This window comes from Hyla sarda, chromosome 12, assembly GCF_029499605.1.
Source record: "Hyla sarda isolate aHylSar1 chromosome 12, aHylSar1.hap1, whole genome shotgun sequence".
NCBI lineage: Eukaryota > Metazoa > Chordata > Amphibia > Anura > Hylidae > Hyla > Hyla sarda.
Window position 1 is genome coordinate 25,136,329 of NC_079200.1, and position 10,114 is coordinate 25,146,442.

The following is a 10,114-nucleotide window of genomic DNA, read 5'->3' on the forward strand; positions in this document are numbered from 1 at the left end:
ACGTATACGGGAACTGAGCTGCAAAAACCTGGTGTGAACCCAGCGTAACTCTGCCCCTGCCCGTGACTGCTCATTTGCATAATCGCAATTATGAAAATAACGGAGGAACGCTGCAACGGATCGGGGCATGACTACCAGCATGCCCTGACCTCTGGGAGAAGGGTCGCCACCTTTCTTGCAAAAAAATACCGGCCGTGCTAATTTGCATGATTAATTATATATGCGTGACATCACAGGATACACATATGCGGGGAAATTTTGTCCTATTCTGACCCCTAGAACTTTTTTATTTCTCCTTATATGGCCTGTATGAGGGTCATTTTTTGCGCCCCGATCTGTAGTTTTTAACAGGACCATTTTAGTTTTCATGTGACTTTCTGATGTTTTTTTTTTCTCCTTTAACCCCTTAACGACGCAGGACGTATATTTACGTCCTGCGCCGGCTCCCGCGATATGAAGCGGGATCGCGCCGCGATCCCGCATCATATCGCGTCGGTCACGGCGCTCATCAACGGCCGGGATCCGCGGCTAATACCACACATCGCCGATCGCGGCGATGTGCGGTATTAACCCTTTAGAAGCGGCGGTCAAAGCTGACCGCCGCTTCTAAAGCGAAAGTGACCCGGCTGCTCAGTCGGGCTGTTCGGGACCACCGCGGTGACCCGAAAAGCTGACCGGACACCGGGAGGGCCCTTACCTGCCTCCTCGGTGTCCGATCGGCGAATGACTGCTCCGTGCCTGAGATCCAGGCAGGAGCAGTCAAGCGCCGATAACACTGATCACAGGCGTGTTAATACACGCCTGTGATCAGGATGAGAGATCAGTGTGTGCAGTGTTATAGGTCCCAATGGGATAACAATGATCAGTGTGTGCAGTGTTATAGGTCCCTATGGGATAACAATGATCAGTGTGTGCAGTGTTATAGGTCCCTATGGGATAACAATGATCAGTGTGTGCAGTGTTATAGGTCCCTATGGGATAACAATGATCAGTGTGTGCAGTGTTATAGGTCCCTATGGGATAACAATGATCAGTGTGTGCAGTGTTATAGGTCCCTATGGGACCTATAACACTGCAAAAAAAAGTGTTAATAAAGGTCATTTAACCCCTTCCCTAATAAAAGTTTGAATCACCCCCCTTTTCCCATAAGAAAAATAAAACAGTGTAAAAAAAAAAAAAAAAAAAAAAAATATACATATGTGGTATCGCCGCGTGCGTAAATGTCGAAACTATAAAAATATATCATTAATTAAGCCGTACGGTCAATGGTGTACGCGCAAAAAAATTCCAAAGTCCAAAAAAGTGTATTTTGGTCACTTTTTATACCATTAAAAAATGAATAAAAAGTGATCAAAAAGTCCGATCAAAACAAAAATCATACCGATAAAAACTTCAGATCACGGCGCAAAAAAAGTGAGTCCTCATACCGCCCTGTACGTGGAAAAATAAAAAAGTTATAGGGGTCAGAAGATGACATTTTTAAACGTATAAATTTTCCTGTATGTAGTTATAATTTTTTCCAGAAGTGCGACAAAATTAAACCTATATAAGTAGGGGATCATTTTAACCGTATGGACCTACAGAATAATGATAAGGCGTAATTTTTACCGAAATATGCACTGCGTAGAAACGGAAGCCCCCAAAAGTTACAAAATGGCGTTTTTTCTTCGATTTTGTCGCACAATGATTTTTTTCTCCGTTTCGCCGTGCATTTTTGGGTAAAATGACTGATGTCACTGCAAAGTAGAATTGGAGACGCAAAAAATAAGCCATAATATGGATTTTTAGGTGGAAAATTGAAAGGGTTATGATTTTTAAAAGGTAAGGAGGAAAAAACTAAAGAGTCCTTAAGGGGTTAAGCAAATACAGGAGTAGCAGTTAGTTACTAACTACAACTCCCAGCATGCCCTGATACAGCCTGCGGCTCAGGAGCTGCCCCAAACGTAAACTACAACTCCCAGCATGTTGAACTATATAGTAGTATATAGTATAGGTCAGTGTTTCCCAACCAGGGGTGCCTCCAGCTGTTGCAAAACTACAACTCCCAGCATGTTGGACTATATAGTAGTTTATAGTATAGGTCAATGTTTCCCAACCAGGGGTGCCTCCAGCTGTTGCACAATTACAACTCCCAGCACGTTGGACTATATAGTAGTATATAGTATAGGTCAGTGTTTCACAACGAGGGGTGCCTCCAGCTGTTGCAAAACTACAATTCCCAGCATGTTGGACTATATAGTATAGGTCAGTGTTTCCCAACCAGTGTTGCCTCCAGCTGTTGCACAATTACAACTCCCAGCATGTTGGACTATATAGTAGTTTATAGTATAGGTCAATGTTTCCCAACCAGGGGTGCCTCCAGCTGTTGCACAATTACAACTCCCAGCACGTTGGACTATATAGTAGTATATAGTATAGGTCAGTGTTTCACAACGAGGGGTGCCTCCAGCTGTTGCAAAACTACAATTCCCAGCATGTTGGACTATATAGTATAGGTCAGTGTTTCCCAACCAGTGTTGCCTCCAGCTGTTGCACAATTACAACTCCCAGCATGTTGGACTATATAGTAGTTTATAGTATAGATCAGTGTTTCCCAACCAGGGGCGCCTCCAGCTGTTGCACAATTACAACTCCCAGCATGTTGGACTATATAGTAGTTTATAGTATAGATCAGTGTTTCCCAACCAGGGGCGCCTCCAGCTGTTGCAAAACTACAACTCCCAGCATGCCCGGACAGCCGTTGGCTGTCCGGGCATGCTGGGAGTTGTAGTTTTCCTCTGGTTTGGAAACACTGGTATTGTTTATGGTGCAACATTCCAGGAGTTGGAGGATTGGTTGGATAAATACCGGCCATTGTATTGCAATTATATTAAAATTACCGGCCAAATGACAAGCCTAGCTGGGAGTTGTAGTTTTATAAGAGAGCCATAAGATTGAGGTCAGAGTGTAAACCAGTGATCCGCAACCAGATCTTGCATAACTACAACTCCCAGCATGGCCTGACAGGACCAGATGTAGATCTGTACCAGTTGGATACCATTGCAGCTGTCAGGGTGCTGCTGGGAGTTGTAGTTTATAAAAGACGGAGCGCCAAAAAAAAGATCAACCAATTATCCCCCAACTAGGTCTTTCATGACTACAACTCCCAGCATGGCATGACAGCACCAGATGTAGATTTTCACCAGTCTTAGAAGTAATTTCATCATCACGAAACATCAAAGGGTTAATCTATAGGCTGATCAGACTGGCAGTGAATGCAGAAGGGGTTAATGTCCCTATAGTACAGATGAGGCGCCTGTCTCCTCCCCTCCCCCAGTCACAGATCCTACACAGCAGCGTTTCCCAACCAGGGTGCCTCCAGCTGTTGCGAAACTACAACTCCCAGCATGCCCGGACAGCCGAAGGCTGTCCGGGCATGCTGGGAGTTGTAGTTTTGCAACAGCTGGAGGCACCCTGGTTGGGAAACACCGCTATACAGTCAGGTGCTGTCTCCATAGAATCCCTGTCACCCGTGATGGAGCCCAGATGTCCGGATTACCTGGAGAAGGCAGAGTCCGGGCCTATCACCCCCAGGACGGCGGCCTCTCCTCCCCGCACTCACCCTGCGCCTCGTTCCCCCGGCTGTTCCTCCTATACGGGCGGCCGCGGCCTGTTCCCCGCGATCCCAGCACCCGGAACCACCGCCGCAGCCCCAGCGCCGATTTTCCCATGGATCTCGCGAGATTTCCCGAGATGATCGAATAGTGGAGTGAAAGCCGAGACCCAAACAACGCGAGAGCTCAGAGGGGGCCGCTTCCTGTAACGATGGCAACACTCATGAGCAGACGCTAGATGGCAGCAGACAACTCCTTTCTTTTTCATGAACTGTATAGACATGATAGTGCTAACCCAAAAGTGATGTTGCCCTTAGCAACCTGGGTCAAGCTTTATCATATATTTGGGTTACAATACAGTGGTCCCTCAACAGACGATGGTAATTCGTTCCAAACGAGCCATTGTTTGTCGAATCCATCGTATGTTGAGGGATTCGTGCAATGTAAAGTAGAGGAAGCTGTACTCACCTGTCCCCGCCACTGGCGATGGTGTCCCCGCCACTCCCGATGGTGACCCGAGCCTCCACTGGGCTCTCCTGGTCTTCTCTGGTCCTCCGCTGTCTTCTCCGGTCCTCTGCTGTCTTCTCCGGTCCTCCGCTGTCTTCTCCGGTCCTCCGCTGTCTTCTCCGGTCCTCTGCTGTCTTCTCCGGTCCTCTGCTGTCTTCTCCGGTCCTCTGCTGTCTTCTCCGGTCCTCTGCTGTCTTCTCCGGTCCTCCGTTGTCTTCTCCGGTCCTCCGTTGTCTTCTCCGGTCCTCTGCTGTCTTCTCCGGTCCTCTGCTGTCTTCTCCGGTCCTCTGCTGTCTTCTCGGTCCCCTGCTGTCTTCTCCGGTCCTCTGCTGTCTTCTCCGGTCCTCCGCTGTCTTCTCCGGTCCTCCGCTGTCTTCTCCGGTCCTCCGCTGTCTTCTCCGGTCCTCTGCTGTCTTCTTCGGTCCTCTGCTGTCTTTTCCGGTCCTCCGCTGTCTTCTACGGTCCTCTGCTGTCTTCTCCGGTCCTCTGCTGTCTTCTCGGTCCCCTGCTGTCTTCTCCGGTCCTCTGCTGTCTTCTCCGGTCCTCTGCTGTCTTCTCCGGTCCTCCGTTTTCTTCTCCGGTCCTCCGCTGTCTTCTCCGGTCCTCCGCTGTCTTCTCCGGTCCTCCGCTGTCTTCTCCGGTCCTCCGCTGTCTTCTCCGGTCCTCCGCTGTCTTCTCCGGTCCTCCGCTGTCTTCTCCTGTCCTCTGCTGTCTTCTCCTGTCCTCCGTTGTCTTCTCCGGTCCTCCGCTGTCTTCTCCGGTCCTCCGTTGTCTTCTCCGGTCCTCCGCTGTCTTCACCGGTCCTCCGCTGTCTTCTCCGGTCCTCTGTTGTCTTCTCCGGTCCTCTGTTGTCTTCTACGGTCCTCTGCTGTCTTCTCCGGACACAACCGTATAAGACGCAAAACTGACTAAACCGGATGATGCGTTTGACATACGGTTTACAATGTTAAGTCAATGCATACAGTTTTCTATACGGTTCCATATGGTTTTCATCTTTAAACCGTATACGGGAACTGTATAGCAAAAACGTGGTGTGCGTGCACACTTATTCTGTGATAAACTGTGAGTAGGGTTGCCACCTTTTTTTGCAAAAACAAATAAAAAAAAAATACCGGCAATGCTAATTTGCATCATTAATTATGTATGCATGCCATCACAGGATACACATATGCGGGGGAAGTTTTGTCCTATCCCGACCTCTATAACTTTTTTTTATTTCTCCTTATACGGGCCTGTATGAGGGTCATTTTTTGCGCCCCGATCTGTAGTTTTGAACAGTACCATTTTTGTTTTGATGGGACTTTTTGATCGCTTTTTTTTTATTAACCCCTTAAGGACCAGGGTTTTTTCCGTTTTTGCACTTTCATTTTTTACTCCTTACCATTAAAAAAAGTCATAACTCTTTCAATTTTGCACATAAAAATCATATTATGGCTTATTTTTTGCGCCACCAATTCTGCTTTGTAATGACATCAGTCATTGTACCTAAAAAAATCTACGACAAAACAGAAAAAAAATTAAAATTGAAGAAAAAACGCCATTTTGTAAATTTTGGGGGCTTCCGTTTCTACACAGTACATTTTTCGGTAAAAATGACACCTTATCTTTATTCTGTAGGTCCATACGATTAAAATGATACCCTACTTATATAGGTTTGATTTTGTCGCACTTCTGGAAAAAATCATAACTACATGCAGGAAAATTAATACGTTTAAAACTGTCATCTTCTGACCCCTATAACTTTTTTATTTTTCCGCTTATGGGGCGGTATGAGGGCTCATTTTTTGCGCCGTGATCTGAAGTTTTTAGCGGTACCATTTTAATAAATTGTATTGATCGGACTTTTTGATCACTTTTTATTCATATTTTCATGATATAAACAGTGGCCAAAAATACACTATTTTGGACTTTGGAATTTTTTTGCGCGTACGCCATTGACCGTGCGGTTTAATTAACGATATATTTTTATAATTTGGACATTTCCGCAGGTGGCGATACCATATATGTTTATTTTTATTTACACTGTTTTTTTTAATTGGTAAAAGGGGGGTGATTCAAACTTTTAATAGGGGAGGGGTTAAATGATCTTTATTCACTTTTTTTTTACTTTTTTTTCCCCAGTGTTATAGCTCCCATAGGGAACTATAATACTGCACACACTGATCTTTTACATTGATCAATGGTTTCTCATATGAAACCATTGATCAATGATTCTGCGGCTTGGCTGCTCATGCCTGAATCTCAGGCACTGAGCAGTCATTCGACGATCGGACAACAGGAGGCAAGGTAAGGGACCCTCCTGCTGTCCTACAGCTGTTTGGGATGCCACGATTTCACCATGGCGATCCCGAACACCCCAATGAGCTAGATGGGGGTAGTTTAGTTTCACGTTAGATGCGGCAATAAACTTTGAACGCTGAGTCTAAAGGGTTAATAGCCACAGTGCTGCACGCTATTAGCCACCATGGCCCGCGTTATAGAACGAGAGCGGACTCAGGACGTACCAGTATGTCCTTGGTCCTTAATGGGTTAAATTCGGGAGTTGCAGTCAGTTACTAACTACAACTCCTAGCATGCCCTGATACAGCCTGTGGCTCAGCAGCTACAACTCCCAGCATGTTGGACTATATAGTAGTATATAGTATAGATCAGTGTTTCCCAACCAGGGGTGCCTCCAGCTGTTGCAAAACTACAACCCCACAGCATGCCCGGACAGCCGTTGGCTGTCCGAGTATGCTGGGAGTTGTAGTTTTGCAACAGTTGGAGGTGCCCTGGTTGGGAAAAACTAGCATAGTACATGGTGCAACATTCCTGGAGTTGGAGGATTAATACCGTCAGGGTGGCCAAAATACCAGCTGTGCTGGTAAAATACTGGCCAGGTGGCAAGCCTACCTGTGAGGCTGTTACGATGCTAGTGTGAACAGAGGCATAAGTTTATCCAAAATAGACAAAAGTCAACAGCGAATTAAGATGGTAACAGATCATAACAGAAAGGGCTTCTCCATCCTACAGACATTCCACCTATGTCTCGTTTTTTCTCTTGGCGGAATCTGCCGCAAAAAAAAAAAAAAAAAAACACATTTTGAATTTCAGGGGTTAATTTTGGCAGTGCAGATTGCAGGCGGTGCAGATCCACTGAGGAAATCCAGAAAGGAAATTTCTCACAGAATTTCCTTTGGTGTGAATACACCCTAAGGCTATGATCAGGTGGCGGGAAATGTGCAAAATATGCACATTTGCTTAATTTGGCAGCACTAAGATCGCTTGTAAATGCGGCGTCTTCATAGATGGCAATGCATTTCCAAACAAAATCAGCAGAAACATTAAACTGTTTTTTTTTGTTTTTTTTATTAACTGGTGCCAGAAAGTTAAACAGATTTGCAAATTACTTCTCTTAAAAATCCAAATCCTTCCAGTACTTATCAGCTGCTGTATAATACAGACGAAGTCCTTTTTTTTATTTTATTTATTTATTTTCTGTCTGTCCAAGGTGCTCTCTGTTGACACCTCTGTCCATGTCAGGAACTGTCCAGAACAGGAACAAATCTCCATAGCAAACCCATCCTAAACATAGCAAATCTTAATCCTTCCAGTACTTATTAGCTTCTGTATAAAACAGAGAAATTTATGAATTTCTTTTCCGTCTGACAACAGTGCTCTTTGCTGACAACTCTGTCCCTGTCAGCAACTGTCCAGATTAGAATCATATCCCCATAGAAAACCTCTCCTGCTCTGGACAGTTCCTGACATGGACAGAGGTGTCAGTAGAGAACACTGTGGTCAGACTGGAAACAACTTCACAAATTTATCTGTAGTATACAGCAGATGATAAGTACTAGAAGGGTTAAGATTTTTAAATAGAAGGGATTTACAAATCTGTTTAACTTTCTTGCACCAGTTGACTGAATTTTCCCCCCCGGAGTTCCCCTTTAAGTCTTCTGAAATAATCACCCCTTAATCCTTTTCCTCAGATACTGAGGTCAGGACTGTATCACTGATTCTATATTCAGCTCATGGGTTTTTACATCCCAGGTGCATTATTTTGCACTTGTCCACATTAAATTTCAGTGTCCAGAGTTCTGACCATTCTTCTAGTTTGCCTTAAAGGGGTAGTCCAGTGGTGAAAAACTTATCCCCTATCCTAAGGATAGGGCATAAGTTTGAGATCGCGGGGGGTCCGACCGCTGGGGCCCCCTGCGATCTCTCTGTACGGGGGCCAGGCTCTCCGGCCAGATAGCGGGTGTCGACCTCCGCACGAAGTGGCGACCGACATGCCCCCTCAATACATCTCTATGGTAGAGCCGGAGATTGCCAAAGGCAGCGCTTCGGCTCTGCCTTAGAGTTGTATTGAGGGGGCGTGTCGGCCACCACTTCGTGTGGAGGTCGACAAGCCCCCTTCCCGCAGGCTGATACAGGGGATCGCAGGGGGCCCCAGCGGTCGGACCCCCCGCGATCTCAAACTTATCCCCTATCCTTAGGATAGGGGATAAGTTGTTCACCACTGGGTCACCACTGGACTACTCCTTTAATCCTTTTCCATTTGGCGGATCCCTCCAGGAACATCAACCCTGTTACATATCTTTGTTTCATCAGGATAAAGACCAACACCGAACCATCAAGACCTTCTGTAATATCACTAATTAAGATATTAAACAATATTGGTCCCAGTACAGATCCCTGAGGTCCCCACTGGTATCAAGACCTTGCTCTGAATATTCTCCATTGACTACAACCTTCTGTTATCTGTCACTCAGTCACTGCCTAATCCACTTAACAATATTGGAGTCCAAGCTCAATGACTGTAGTTTATTGATAAGTCTTCTATGTGGGACACTGTCAAAAGCCTTACTAAAATCTTGATTTGCGATGTCTACTGCACCTTCACTATCTATTGTTTTAGTCACCCAATCAAAAAAATCTATAAGATTTGTTTGACACAATCTCGCTGAAGTAAACCCATGTTGTTTTTCATCTTGCAATTGATGTGATTTTAGATGATCCACAATCCTATCCTTTCGAAGAGTTTCCAATAAAGGGGTATTCCAGGAATTTATGCTACAGGGGCTGTAAAGTTAGTGTAGTTCATAATACAGTGTCTGTACCTGTGTGTGACGGTTTTCTCACAATTCTTCAGTGATTTTCACCCCAATATTTATTTTTACCATCATACAAAATGACTGTTGTCTCAGATTTTTCTCAGATTACAATGCGGCCGAGACCTGACATCACTAGTCAGGAGATGACAGGGAGCCTGTCTGCTTCAATGGGTGGAGGGATCGCTTGGTGGGAGAGAGATCAATCTGCAACTAATGCAACAGCTGTAGGCAACCTGATTGAAAACCAAACTGATTTGAATGGATGCAGCTCATTTATGTTTCAATGGGTGGGGTGGCTGATGTATGGGAGGGAGGAAGATGGAATTGTGGGATAGTCAAAAAAAGAAAAGTCAAACAGGAAATAATAGTTCACAAAAAGCTAGCCACAATATTATGGTAATCTCACAACATAGCCATTTAGCCCCAAGATAGCGCAGATCCTTCCTAAGCACGTCCATTACTGTCTGCCAGGTACGTACTAAAATCACCTTATGGTGGATAACCCCTTTAATTTCCCCACTATTGATGTCAGGCTTACTGGCCTATAGTTGCCCGTTACTGGCCTATTGTTGTCCGGTATTAATGACATGCTAGCTTTAATCACCTTTTGTTTAATATTCACAGAGGTGTGTTTAACAAAAAGGAGTAACATTTATATATGTATATATATATATATATTTATATATATATATATATATATACACACATAGTCACGGCTGTAAATGTTGGCACCCCTGAAATTTTTCAAGAAAATGAAGTATTTCTCACAGAAAAGGATTGAAGTAACACATGTTTTGCTATACACATGTTTATTACCTTTGTGTGTATTGGAACTAAACAAAAAAAAGGGAGGAAAAAAAGCTAATTGGACATAATATCACCAAACTCCAAAGATGGACTGGACAGAATTATTGGCAC

At 44.8% G+C, this 10,114-nt stretch overlaps 1 protein-coding gene across 2 annotated transcripts in view; it reads right to left on the minus strand.

Annotated features, from left to right (window-relative positions):
- Positions 1–3,748, minus strand: part of MED1 (mediator complex subunit 1) — a 43,693-nt gene extending 39,945 nt beyond the window's left edge. The window contains exon 1 of one of the 2 annotated variants that reach the window (XM_056547493.1): positions 3,602–3,748. The gene's annotated coding sequence lies outside the window, so the exon portion shown is untranslated. Of the gene's footprint in view, positions 1–3,538 lie in introns of both variants that reach the window. The other variant, XM_056547494.1, reaches the window with a different exon arrangement.
- Between the last annotated feature and the right edge of the window lie 6,366 nt (positions 3,749–10,114).